A 13,992-nucleotide genomic window follows, 5' to 3' on the forward strand; every position below is an offset into this window, starting at 1 on the left:
CCTATCTCGGATTTCAAGGCTTCCAGCCATTTGTCGGAATCCGGGCCCGCCATCGCTTCTTCATAGTTCGAAGGTTCACCATTGTCTAACAGCATGATTTCCAAGACAGGGTTGCCGTACCACTCTGGTGCGGAACGTGTCCTTGTGGACCTATGAATTTCAGTAGGAGCTTGATCAGAAGTATCTTGATCATTATCATTAACTTCCTCTCTAGTCGGTGCAGGCACCTCAGGAACATTTTCTTGAGTTGCGCCATTTTCCGGTTCAAGAGGTAATACTTCATCAAGTTCTACTTTCCTCCCACTTACTTCTTTCGAGAGAAACTCCTTCTCTAGAAAGGATCCATTCTTGGCAACAAAGATCTTGCCTTCGGATCTGAGGTAGAAGGTATAGCCAATAGTTTCTTTAGGGTATCCTATGAAGACGCATTTTTCCGACTTGGGTTCGAGCTTTTCAAGTTGAAGTTTCTTGACATAAGCATCGCATCCCCAAACTTTTAGAAACGACAGCTTAGGTTTCTTCCCAAACCATAATTCATACGGTGTTGTCTCAACGGATTTCGACGGAGCCCTATTTAAAGTGAATGCGGCAGTCTCTAAAGCATAGCCCCAAAAAGATAGCGGTAAATCGGTAAGAGACATCATAGATCGCACCATATCTAATAGAGTGCGATTACGACGTTCGGACACACCATTACGCTGAGGTGTTCCAGGCGGCGTGAGCTGTGAAACTATTCCACATTTTCTTAAGTGTGTGCCAAACTCATGACTCAAGTATTCTCCTCCACGATCTGATCGCAGGAACTTGATTTTCCTGTCACGTTGATTCTCAACCTCACTCTGAAACTCCTTGAACTTTTCAAAGATCTCAAACTTGTGTTTCATTAAGTAGACATACCCATATCTACTCAAGTCATCAGTGAGGGTGAGAACATAACGATAGCCACCGCGAGCCTCAACACTCATTGGACCGCACACATCAGTATGTATGATTTCCAATAAGTTGGTTGCTCGCTCCATTGTTCCTGAGAACGGAGTCTTGGTCATTTTACCCATGAGGCATGGTTCGCACGTGTCAAATGATTCGTAATCAAGAGACTCTAAAAGTCCATCTGCATGGAGCTTCTTCATGCGTTTGACACCTATGTGACCAAGGCGGCAGTGCCACAAGTATGTGGGACTATCATTATCAATCTTACATCTTTTGGTACTCACACTATGAACATGTGTAGCATTACGCTCGAGATTCATTAAGAATTCACCATCGGAGCATGACCATAAAACATATCTCTCATATAAATAGAACAACCATTATTCTCGGATTTAAATGAGTAGCCATCTCGAATTAAACGAGATCCGGATACAATGTTCATGCTCAAACTTGGCACTAAATAACAATTATTGAGGTTCAAAACTAATCCCGTAGGTAAATGTAGAGGTAGCGTGCCGACGGGGATCACATCGACCTTGGAACCATTCCCGACGCGCATCGTCACCTCGTCCTTCGCCAGTCTCCGCTTATTCCGCAGCTCCTGCTTTGAGTTACAAATGTGAGCAACTGCACTGGTATCAAATACCCAGGAGCTACTACGAGTACTGGTAAGGTACACATCAATTACATGTATATCACATATACCTTTTGTTTTGCCGGCCTTCTTGTCTGCTAAGTATTTGGGACAGTTCCACTTCAAGTGGCCACTTTCCTTGCAATAAAAGCACTCAGTCTCGGGCTTGGGTCCATTCTTTGGTTTCTTCCCGGCAGCTTGCTTGCCGGGCGCGGCAACTCCCTTGCCGTCTTTCTTGAAGGTTTTCTTACCCTTGCCTTTCTTGAACTTAGTGGTTTTATTCACCATCAACACTTGATGTTCCTTTTTGACTTCTACCTCTGCTGATTTCAGCATTGCAAATACTTCAGGAATGGTCTTTTCCATCCCCTGCATATTGAAGTTCATCACAAAGCTCTTGTAGCTCAGTGGAAGCGACTGAAGGATTCTGTCAATGACCGCGTCATCCGGGAGATTAACTCCCAGCTGAGTCAAGCGGTTATGCAACCCAGACATAGTGAGTATGTGCTCACTGACAGAACTGTTTTCCTCCATCTTACAGCTAAAGAACTTGTCGGAGACTTGATATCTCTCGACTCGGGCATGAGCTTGGAAAACCATTTTCAGCTCTTCGAACATCTCATATGCTCCGTGTCTCTCAAAACGCTTTTGGAGCCCCGGCTCTAAGCTATAAAGCATGCCGCACTGAACGAGGGAGTAGTCATCGGTACGTGCCTGCCAAGCGTTCATAACGTCTTGTTCTGCAGGGAGAACAGGTGCGTCACCTAGCAGTGCTTGTAGGACATAATCTTTCTTGGCAGCTATGAGGATGATCCTCAGGTTCCGGACCCAGTCCGTGTAGTTGCTGCCATCGTCTTTCAGCTTGGTTTTCTCTAGGAACGCGTTGAAGTTGAGGACTACGTTGGTCATTTGATCTACAAGACATATTGTAAATATTTTAGACTAAGTTCATGATAATTAAGTTAATCTAATCAAATTATAATGAACTCCCACTCAGATAGACATCCCTCCAGTCATCTAAGTATAACATGATCCGAGTTAACTAGGCCGTGTCCGATCATCACGTGAGACGGACTAGTCAACGTCGGTGAACATCTTCATGTTGATCGTATCTTCTATACGACTCATGCTCGACCTTTCGGACTTCTGTGTTCCGAGGCCATGTCTGTACATGCTAGGCTCGTCAAGTCAACCTAAGTGCTTTGCATGTGTAAATCTGTCTTACACCCGTTGTATGTGAACGTTAGAATCTATCACACCCGATCATCACGTGGTCCTTCGAAACAACGAATTGTCGCAACGGTGCACAGTTAGGGGGAACACTTTCTTGAAATTATTATGAGGGATCATATTATTTACTACCGTCGTTCTAAGTAAACAAGATGCATAAATATGATAAACATCACATGCAATCAAATAATAAAAGTGACATGATATGGCCAATATCACATAGCTCCTTTGATCTCCATCTTGGGGCTCCATGATCATCTTGTCACCGGCATGACACCATGATCTCCATCATCATGATCTCCATCATCGTGTCTCCATGAAGTTGCTCGCCAACTATTACTTCTACTACTATGGCTAACGTGTTTAGCAATAAAGTAAAGTAATTTACATGGCGTTTCTCAATGACACGCAGGTCATACAAAAATAAAGACAACTCCTATGACTCCTGCCGGTTGTCATACTCATCGACATGCAAGTCGTGATTCCGATTACAATAGCATGAACATCTCATACATCACATATATATCATTCATCATTCATCACAACTTTGGCCATATCATATCACAAAGCACTTGCTGCAAAAACAAGTTAGACGTCCTCTAATTGTTGTTGCAAGTTTTACGTGGCTGAAGTAGGGTTCTAGCAAGAACGTTTTCTTACCTACGTGAAAGCCACAACATGATTTGTCAACTTCTATTTACCCTTCATAAGGACCCTTTTCATCGAATCCGCTCCAACTAAAGTGGGAGAGACAGACACCCGCCAGCCACCTTATGCAACTTGTGCATATTAGTCGGTGAAACCGGTCTCACGTAAGCGTACGTGTAAGGTTGGTCCGGGCCGCTTCATCCCACAATACCGTTGAAGCAAGATAAGACTAGTAGCGGCAAGAAAGTTGACAACATCAACGCCCACAACAAATTGTGTTCTACTCGTGCAAGAGAACTACGCATAGACCTAGCTCATGATGCCACTGTTGGAGAACGTGAACGTTGCAGAAAACAAAAATTTCCTACGGTTTCACCAAGATCCATCTAGGAGTTCATCTAGCAACGAGTGATTGGATTGCATCTACATACCTTTGTAGATCACGCGCGGAAGCGTTCAAAGAACGGGGATGAGGAAGGCGTACTCGACGTGATCCAAATCACCGGAGATCCTAGCGCCGAACGGACGGCACCTCCGCGTTCAACACACGTACGGTCAGCGTAACGTCTCCTTCTTCTTGATCCAGCAAGGGGGAAGGAGAGGTTGAGGAAGATGGCTCCAACAGCAGCACGACGGCGTGGTGGTGGTGGAGCTGCAGTACTCCGGCAGGGCTTCGCCAAGCACTATGGAGGAGGAGGATGTGTTGGAGAGGGAGAGGGAGGCACCAAAGTGTGTGAGAGGCCCTCCTTCCCCCACTATATATAGGGAGCCAAGGGGGGGCGGCCCTAGGAGATCCAATCTCCTAGGGGGGGTGCGGCCAAGGGAGGAATCCCTCCTCCCCAAGGCACCTAGGAGGTGCCTTCCCCTTTGGGACTCTTCCCTCTTCCCTTCCTTGAACCCTAGGCGCATGGGCCTCTTGGGACTGGTGCCCTTGGCCCATATAGGCCAAGGCGCACCCCCTACAGCCCATGTGGCCCCCCGGGGCAGGTGGCCCCACCCGGTGGACCCCCGGGACCCTTCCGGTGGTCCCGATACAATACCGGTGACCCTGAAACTTGTCCCAATGCCCGAAATAGCACTTCCTATATATAATTCTTTACCTTCGGACCATTCCGGAACTCCTCGTGACGTCCGGGATCTCATCCGAGACTTCGAACAACATTCGGGTTACTGCATATACATATCCCTACAACCCTAGCATCACCGAACCTTAAGTGTGTAGACCCTATGGGTTCGGGAGACATGTAGACATGACCGAGATGACTCTCCGGTCAATAACCAACAGCGGGATCTGGATACCCATGTTGGCTCCCACATGCTCCTCGATGATCTCATCGGATGAACCACGATGTCGAGGATTCAAGCAACCCCGTATACAATTCCCTTTGTCAATCGGTATGTTACTTGCCCGAGATTCGATCGTCGGTATCCCAATACCTTGTTCAATCTCGTTACCGGCAAGTCACTTTACTCGTACCGTAATGCATGATCCCGTGACCAGACACTTGGTCACTTTGAGCTCATTATGATGATGCATTACCGAGTGGGCCCAGTGATACCTCTCCGTCATACGGAGTGACAAATCCCAGTCTTGATTTGTGTCAACCCAACAGACACTTTCGGAGATACCCGTAGTATACCTTTATAGTCACCCAGTTACGTTGTGACGTTTGGTACACCCAAAGCACTCCTACGGTATCCGGGAGTTACACGATCTCATGGTCTAAGGAAAGGATACTTGACATTGGAGAACTCTAGCAAACGAACTATACGATCTTGTGCTATGTTTAGGATTGAGTCTTGTCCATCACATCATTCTCTTAATGATGTGATCTCGTTATCAATGACATCCAATGTCCATAGTCAGGAAACCATGACTATCTGTTGATCAACGAGCTAGTCAACTAGAGACTTACTAGGGACATGTTGGTGTCTATTATTCACACATGTATTACGATTTCTGGATAACACAATTATAGCATGAATAAAGACAATTATCATGAACAAGGAAATATAATAATAATGCTTTTATTATTGCCTCTAGGGCATATTTCCAACAAAAACATCGTGTCCCCTGCCTCCTTTTACCATCCGGCCTAGATGCACAGTTCGGGACCCACTACCCGAGATCCGCCGGTTTTGACACCGACATTGGTGCTTTCATTGAGAGTTCCGCTGTGTGATCGATAAAAGGATCGATGGCTCGCCTGCAGATCAACTGCGACTTCGGCATCTTCGTCACCAGCTCGACTGGTCACCTTGGTTCGACCAAGAATTGCGCCCCGTGTTCGGATCACCATGTCCGGACGAGGGCCTTCATCAAACATCAACTCCGATCTCTATCAAGATCACGGAGGAATCATCTATGGAGCTCGGGGGCTCAACATCAACATTGCCCTCAAGCGACTGTGCTGTTTTTCTGGACAGTGAACTCGTATCTGCCACCACCACTTCCTTGAGTATCGCTTTGATGATCGCTTTGGTGGAATTGTGCGGAATTGAGTCTACAACAACCCTGGAAAATTTCGTCGAGTTCCGATGGAGGAATCTCTGGCAATTCACGATATACCGGAGCCCTGTCAAATCTGGACGGGAATTTGGATGAGTTTAGGGCGTGGTGTCCAGCTTCTAGCTCGGACGTCCTTTGGAAGATCCAACCGTTGATCAGCTGCGGAATTCCTATATCTACCACCTCTCAAAATTTCGGCTCGATCCGACCGCCTAAACTCCGGGAACCTTCCGATTAGTGCATCACTTTTCGGATCTGTTTTCTGCGCGAAAACGAATCCGACCCGAGTTCATCTTTTTTATGAACAGGATTTCGGACATCCCTTTTGAAGGAAGTTTTGTATGGGGTATTGTGTTTTGTTCCCGAACACATCCCACTAACTGTAAGATCTTTTGAACATGATCTTCAACATCATGCTGGTGTCAAACCAGTCCGGCAATATTACTCCACGGCTGCCGACCTGCGCTAGACACGGCGTCACTTTGTTGAGCCGAGCTCAACTTCTTCGGATCATCATCTCGGCAAGCCGAACAAGAGCCCGGCATCGCGAAGGATAAATCATCACCAACATCGCCGCCCCATGGATTACACGGAGCGGGCATACCGGCATCGCCGCACGGTCGCTTCATCAAGCCGGCATCGACCACGTCACGACCTGCATCGACAGGGCCGCACTATTGCTTCTTCAAGCTGGTGTCCATCACGCCGACCTACTTCGACTCATCGGCTGACATCGAGGCTTCGACATCTCGGCTGGACCGGGGGCTTCGCCATCTCTTCATCAACCTACTCCGGACACTTCGGCGTCACTAGCCGACCAGCTCCGTCACGTTAGCTGGGCCGAGGGCTTTGCCTCGGCGAGTCAACCTTTACCAGCATTGCCATGCCGTCGTTTTATCGCCCATCAGGCAATGGGTGTGCGGAGCGGGTCCCAATTTTAGGAATCACCTTCCTTCGGATTGCTACAACAAATAAACCAGGTGCTATTAATCCCAGTATTTTTTGCTTGTTTGGGTTCATTTTTCCAAGGAATTATTACTCTGGTTTGTCCGTCATATGTACACAGGTCTATCAAATGGTGGCTGCATTAACGACAGTCGCATGGTGGTTCGGTCAGTTTCCGTACATAGTCCGGCGAACGCCGCACTTGGAGCTCGGACCGACCTGCGAATTCAGGCTTTGCCACGCCTTTACCGCATCATGCCGACGCCCTGCATCGACTTGACTTCGGCGCCAGGCCATATTTCTTTTATTACTCACTTTGCATAAATTATTTATTATGCAACGATTTTTTTAATTATCATTATTACTATTATCTCCGGTTTGCACTATTTTTTGTGCACAAGAAAATGATCCGGGGACTTCGGCGTCACTCTGCCGGTCTGCATTGATCGTGCTATGTCACCACTTCGGCGTGTCAAGCTCTCTGCTCCGCCACCTCGGGACCGGCTTGAGGGATGGAACCTTGCCCCGCATCAAGCTCGGACCGCGTCATCAATACCGAACACATTAACCAGCTAAGTCGCTTTCATGCTCAAAGCTTTAATTTCTAACTTGCGTTCGGTTCGACCAAGCATTATACTTTTTTGGAAAAAAGTTGCTTCTAAAAAATTTCCTTGTCCAAACTTTGTTTGTGACGCATAAATTCAAATACCCCGTTTACTTGGGGGCTTCCTTTATGAAGCTTTTCCTGTTGCATATGATTATACTTGTACGGCTTCGTTCCTTGTTTGTGTATTACGCCACAATATGCACCACATTGACTTAAGCAGTTTGCAAGCTGGGTTGCCTCGCTCCTGTGTTTACCCCTACGTTCCCGATTGTTCGGCTAGGGAGTAAAGGGAGCACCTCTGCGCTTGTCACGATCGGGTCACCCGAGCCGGACCTCAGACTGGGTGAAGCCGAAAGCTAGTGCTCTTATAGTTATTCAATGATGGTCGGCACACAACGGAGCTCATGAGTACAAAAAATCTATTGCACAAGTCTCATAATAACAATGAGCACCGAAGAAAGGTATCTGTGGGGGTACTATTTTCTTCGAAGATGCTTCTTATTCTTCGCAATAATATAGCATAAGTTCCCTGAGCGCGCTTTGTCTGTTACAGCCTTATGGCCTGATTGCCTGGTTATTGGAAACACCGTCGATATTCTCGATCGATGAAGTACATAACACTTTTCGGTCCTTAACCGAAGAGGGAGAAGCCGACGATCGATTAAGACGCGTTTAAAGTTCGGTTGAACATAGATATGATATAAGTACTTCGGTACATGCAATCATTCTTCTACCCAAGTCACTTGGGGGCTCTTAAGTTTATTTGAGCCGTTTTATAATAAGTGTTCTTCTTCTCAGTCGTTGCAAAGTTCTATTATTATTATTTATCACTCCTTTTTTTGACGTGAGTGTGCGGTCACTAGCCGGGGAGCCTAATTTCTCTCTCAAAGCCGCTAGAGTTTAGTTTGCTAAACTGGCCTAATGAGAAGTACTCCGCCCTCGGGATAGGAGGTTGAAGCCGTAGGCTGACCCGCTCGAAGTCTTGAGATAGGATGTGTCATGTTAAAGGACGACAGAAGCACTTCTTTTTTCTAAGACCAATTTTCGGATTGGCACCGAACACTTGATCTTGTTCGGACGTCATGTTTTTACTGATGTTTCTTGGTTTTCCAAGCTTTTTGGCACTTATAAACTATTTGTGCTTTTCTAGCATTAGTCTCGCAGTGCAACGCCGGACACCCTTAGGGATTCGGCAAAAACATTCTCAGATATTGCTATATATGCATCGGTTTCGAATTGTGTCTTCGGTCAATAGTTGGGTTGCCCGGCTCCTGCACTTGCTTCCTACGTTCCGTTTTGTTCGGCTAGGCGTGCAAAGGGAGAACCACTGCGATTGTGCTTCCAGCTCACATGGTTAAGCACCTTAGTGGAGAAAGCCGAAAACTGACTGTCACAATAAGCGTAAACTGGTCAGCGATCCGATGACTATGACGGGCCATTCATAACATTGGCCGAAGTGTTTACGGCTTGACCTCGACTTTCGCCGAACACTACCGGGGGCTATTAACTGGCCTCCCAAACTAAATCCTCGATATTTTGCTCTTACATTCGAGCTGAGGTTTCATGATCATGCTTAGCATGACAACCCAAAGAAAGGAACCGATAGTGGGACTATTTTCTTTGGAATACATTTCTTCTGTTAAACAGTAATATAACATATCTCTCTGCGTACCTTTGTTTATAAAACCGTGTGGCTAGATTGCCTTGTTTGTCATAAATCTTTGCCCTCATAAAGGCTTTATAAAGTAGGACAAACACTCCTCGGCTACTGGCCAAGGAGGTGGAAGCCGATGGTCGGTCAACAAAGTTTTGTACAATGCGGATCCGAGCATTAATGACGTAAAGTACTTGGATACATAGAGTCATTACACATAATTTGTGATTTTACTATGGATATTGATCCTTAATTCGGCCACCCGTGCCTGCATTAAGGCTCGGGGGCTACTGGGCTTCGGGCTTATTATTTACAAATATTAAAGGGGCACATCGATCCCCTGATCTGGTGTTGCCACCCGACCAGTGTCTCGGGGGCTACTGCATTGCTTGTCCAATGCAGAAAATTTTATGTGCAATATAGTTTCCGAGGAGATTTTGATCCTCAGGTTGGTCGGCCGCACCCAACCTGAGTCTTGAGGACTGAGCATGCCGCTTTTGTGTCCCGAAGTATTCTGCCGAGCTAGGACTTGATCCTCAGGCCGATTTTGCAAATCAACCCGAGTCTCAGCGGCTACTGGGATCAGCGGTCTTATGTCATCCTTCATGAGCATCTCGGGTTTTAGACCGATACACACCTTGAGGGCTACTGGCTATATATCTCGGCAGAGAATAAATTGCACCAATAAAAATATTGACAAAAAATTGGCCCATAGTCGGGGTGGTGCACCACCTCGGAAGCAGTCCGGCATAAAGCTCGGGCGCTAGTGGCTGGCTCCATAGAGGGCATTTCCGGCATTAAGCTCGGCTAAACTCCTTCAACTTTTTCGAACCAAGGTGATATGACACCTCGGATATAGTCCGGCATTGGAGCCTGGACACAGTCCGGCGTTGGAGCTCGGATATATTTCGGCTTTGGAGCTCGGATATACAGTCCGGCGTTGGAGCTCGGATACATAGTCCGGCGTTGGAGCTCGGATACATTCTGGCGCTAGAGCTGGGAAGCGGTCCGGCGTTGGTGCTCGGCTGCAAAAGATACCTCGAATGCAGTCCGGCATTGGAGCTCGGACGCAAGAGGACCCTGCCTCCCGGGAACAACTTCAAACCCGAGGTGTGGCATAAAAATAAACAAGGCATTGATAAAGGCCGGAAACTTAAAGGGGCTCCTCGGATACCCGACGTGTAAACTCGTCGAATGCATTTCGGCGATCCTCAAGATCGAAGATAAAGAAGATTTGTTGAACCAGTTTTCAAAACCGGCAACCAAAGATGAAGAACAGTTCAGAAGAATCGAGGAGCGTCCCTAACTTGAAGACCGGTTCAGGGGGCTACTGACGGTGTCCTGGACTAGGGGGTACTCACCACGTCGTCTCCCGATCTATTAGATTGGGCCGAGGACCCCCGTGGCCGTATACTCATGGGCCAGTTCGGACGGCTACCGCATACAAGGAAGATTCCACAAGACTTGGCGATCAAGACAAGGACTTCTCCCCACCGACGTATTCGGCTAGGACTCTTGTTATCCTAGGCCTCTGGTGCATTATATAAACCGAGGCCAGGCTAGTCGATAGATATACAATATATACAACAATCATACCATAGGCTAGCTTCTAGGGTTTAGCCTCCTTGATCTCATGGTAGATCTACTCTTGTACTACCCATATCATCAATATTAATCAAGCAGGACATAGGGTTTTACCTCCATCAAGAGGGCCCGAACCTGGGTAAAACATCGTGTCCCCTGCCTCCTGTTACCATCCGGCCTAGACGCACAGTTGGGACCCACTACCCGAGATCCGCCGGTTTTGACACCGACAATAGGTGAGGGTGGTCCTTGAGCAAATCTTCCTCTCGTTCCCAGATGGCTTCGTCCTTCGTGTGGTGGCTCCACTGAACTTTGCAAAACTTGATAACCTTGCTGCGAGTGACTCGGCTGGCAAACTCAAGAATCTTAATTGGTTTCTCCTCGTAGGTCAAATCGTTATCCAACTGAATAGTTTCCAATGGCACTGTATCTCTCAAAGGTATGTCAGCCATCTCCGCATGGCACTTCTTCAACTGGGAAACGTGGAACACATCATGAACTCCTGACAATCCTTCGGGCAATTCCAACTTGTAGGCCACTTCTCCCATACGCTCCAAAACTCGATATGGTCCTACAAATCATGGCGCTAACTTTCCTTTAACTCCAAAACGCTTTGTTCCCCGAAGTGGAGATACTCGAAGATAAGCTCTATCTCCAACTTCGTAAATTGTCTCCTTGCGTTTAGAATCTGCATAACTCTTCTTTCTGGACTGAGCTACCTTGAGCCTATCGCGAATCAACTTCACCTTCTGTTCAGACTCTTTAATCAAGTCAGGTCCAAACAACTGGCGGTCTCCAACTTCGTCCCACGACAACGGTGTCCTGCACCTCCTTCCGTACAATGCTTCGAAAGGGGCCATCTTCAAACTGGTTTGGTAACTGTTGTTGTAAGAGAACTCTGCATATGGCAAATTGTCGTCCCAACTAGATCCGTAATCTAGCGCACAAGCTCTCAGCATATCCTCCAAAATCTGATTGACTCTCTCGGTCTGTCCATCTGTCTGTGGATGAAAAGCTGTACTGAATTCTAGCCTGGTACCCAAGGTTTCATGCAACTGTTTCCAGAACTTTGAGGTAAACTGGGTTCCACTATCTGATACGATACTCCTCAGAACTCCATGCAAACATATGATCCTGGTCATGTATATCTTTGCCAACTTAGCACTGGTGTAAGTGGTCTTTACCGGGATGAAATGAGCTACCTTCGTCAATCGATCAACTACAACCCAAATTGAGTCATAGCCTGAACGAGTCCTGGGTAATCCCGTGATAAAATCCATGCCTAACTTATCCCACTTCCATTCGGGTATCGGCAATGGTTGTAACAATCCTGCTGGCTTCTGATGCTCTGCCTTTACTCTCTGACATACATCACAAACTACTATGTACTTTGCAATATCCTTCTTCATTTCGGTCCACCAGAAAATATCTTTAAAATCCAAATACATCTTGGTATTTCCCGGATGAATCGAATATGGTGAATCATGTGCCTCTTGCAGAATGAATTTCCTAATCTCCGGGTCATTGGGCACATAAACACGGTCTTCAAACCATAGGGTGTCGTGCTCATCCTCACGAAATCCTTTAGCCTTTCCTTTGCTAAGTTTCTCCTTAATAGAGGCAATCTCCTTGTCAGTCTTCTGAGCTTCTCTGATTCTATCCGTCAAAGTTGACTGAATCTCCAATGCTGCTACATAGCCTCTCGGAACTATTTCCAAACATAGTTCACGAAGATTTTCTGCTAACTCCCTTGGTATTTCTCCCGTCATTAATGTATTGACGTGGCTCTTACGGCTTAATGCGTCAGCTACTACATTAGCCTTTCCGGGATGGTAATGCAATTTCATATCATAATCCTTGATGAGCTCCAACCATCTCCTTTGTCTGGGGTTTAACTCCTTCTGCGTGAAAATGTACTTCAAACTCTTATGATCCATGTACACCTCACAATGGTTTCCAATGAGGAAATGTCTCCATGTTTTCAATGCATGCACTATAAAGCAAGTGACTTGGCTCAGGTCCTTCTTGGCTGGGGTTGATGGGTTGGTGCGATTCTGGCCATTGCTTCCTCCATTCCCATTACCATTCCTGGTGCCATTGTGATTGTGCGAGCTACCTCCTCCATGGGTATGCTGAAAATGTCCTCCCGGTCTAGGGGTAAAACGTGGCTTCTGCTGAGCTCCTGAATTGTACTTCCCTTGTCCATACTTCCTCTTGCGATTCTCAATTTGCTGCTGCTTGCCTTCAATCATAAGAGCACGGTCTACCAACTCCTGGTAGTTGTTGAAGGTTGCTACCATCAACTGCATGCTCAACTCATCATTCAGTCCTTCCAGAAACTTCTCCTGCTTAGCTGCATCCGTAGCAACGTCATCTGGGGCATAACGTGCTAACTTACTAAAGTCCTCCACATACTGGCCAACTGTCCGTCCTCCTTGGCGCAAGTTGCGAAACTCACGCTTCTTCATGGCCATAGCTCCTGCTGAAACATGGGCAGTCAGAAAGCCTGCTGAAACTGGTCCCATGTGACAGTGTCGACAGGGAAAGTGGCTGTGAAATTCTCCCACCATGATGCTGCGGGTCCTTCAAGCTGATGTGCGGCAAACTTCACCTTCTCCGCATCTGTGCATCCTGCTGTGGTCAACTCTCTAGCTGTCTTGCGGAGCCAATCATCTGCTACTATCGGCTCGGTGCTACTGGAAAACACCGGCGGATTCAGCCTAAGAAAACGGGCTAAGTGATCAACAGGTGGTGGTGGGTGGTGGGTTGTTGTTGTTGTTCCCCTGATTCTGATTCTGGACTAGCAACTGCATCAATGTGTTCTGCTTGCTGGATCAACTGGGTGAGCTCCGGTGGAAAGGTAAATCCGGGGTCACGTCTCAGAGGCATCTGAGGGTTTAGAAAAGATGAGATGTAAGAATAGAGGGGGTCTAAAGAGAAAACACTACCCATATGCACATGAGGCAAAAGCAAACAATTCACTTCATTCAATCAAACAAGGGCATACAATCGATCTAACTATCGCAAAAGTGCTCGGACTACTATATTTACATGGTGGACTACTACTACTGATGAGGTGGTCTACTAGAAATATTCTTCGGTTGCAGACTCCATGATATCTGCTCCAGCTTCATCAACATAGTCATCATCGCTTTCGTCTGGGTCCGAGTCTGTGTCGTCGATGATGATGTAGTCTTCCGGGCTAATCTCCTTGGGTTCTTCGTCTTCATCTACTGGTGTAGGGTCTCCCA

This window comes from Triticum urartu, unplaced genomic scaffold, assembly GCF_003073215.2.
Source record: "Triticum urartu cultivar G1812 unplaced genomic scaffold, Tu2.1 TuUngrouped_contig_62, whole genome shotgun sequence".
In the NCBI taxonomy this organism is placed as follows: domain Eukaryota; kingdom Viridiplantae; phylum Streptophyta; class Magnoliopsida; order Poales; family Poaceae; genus Triticum; species Triticum urartu.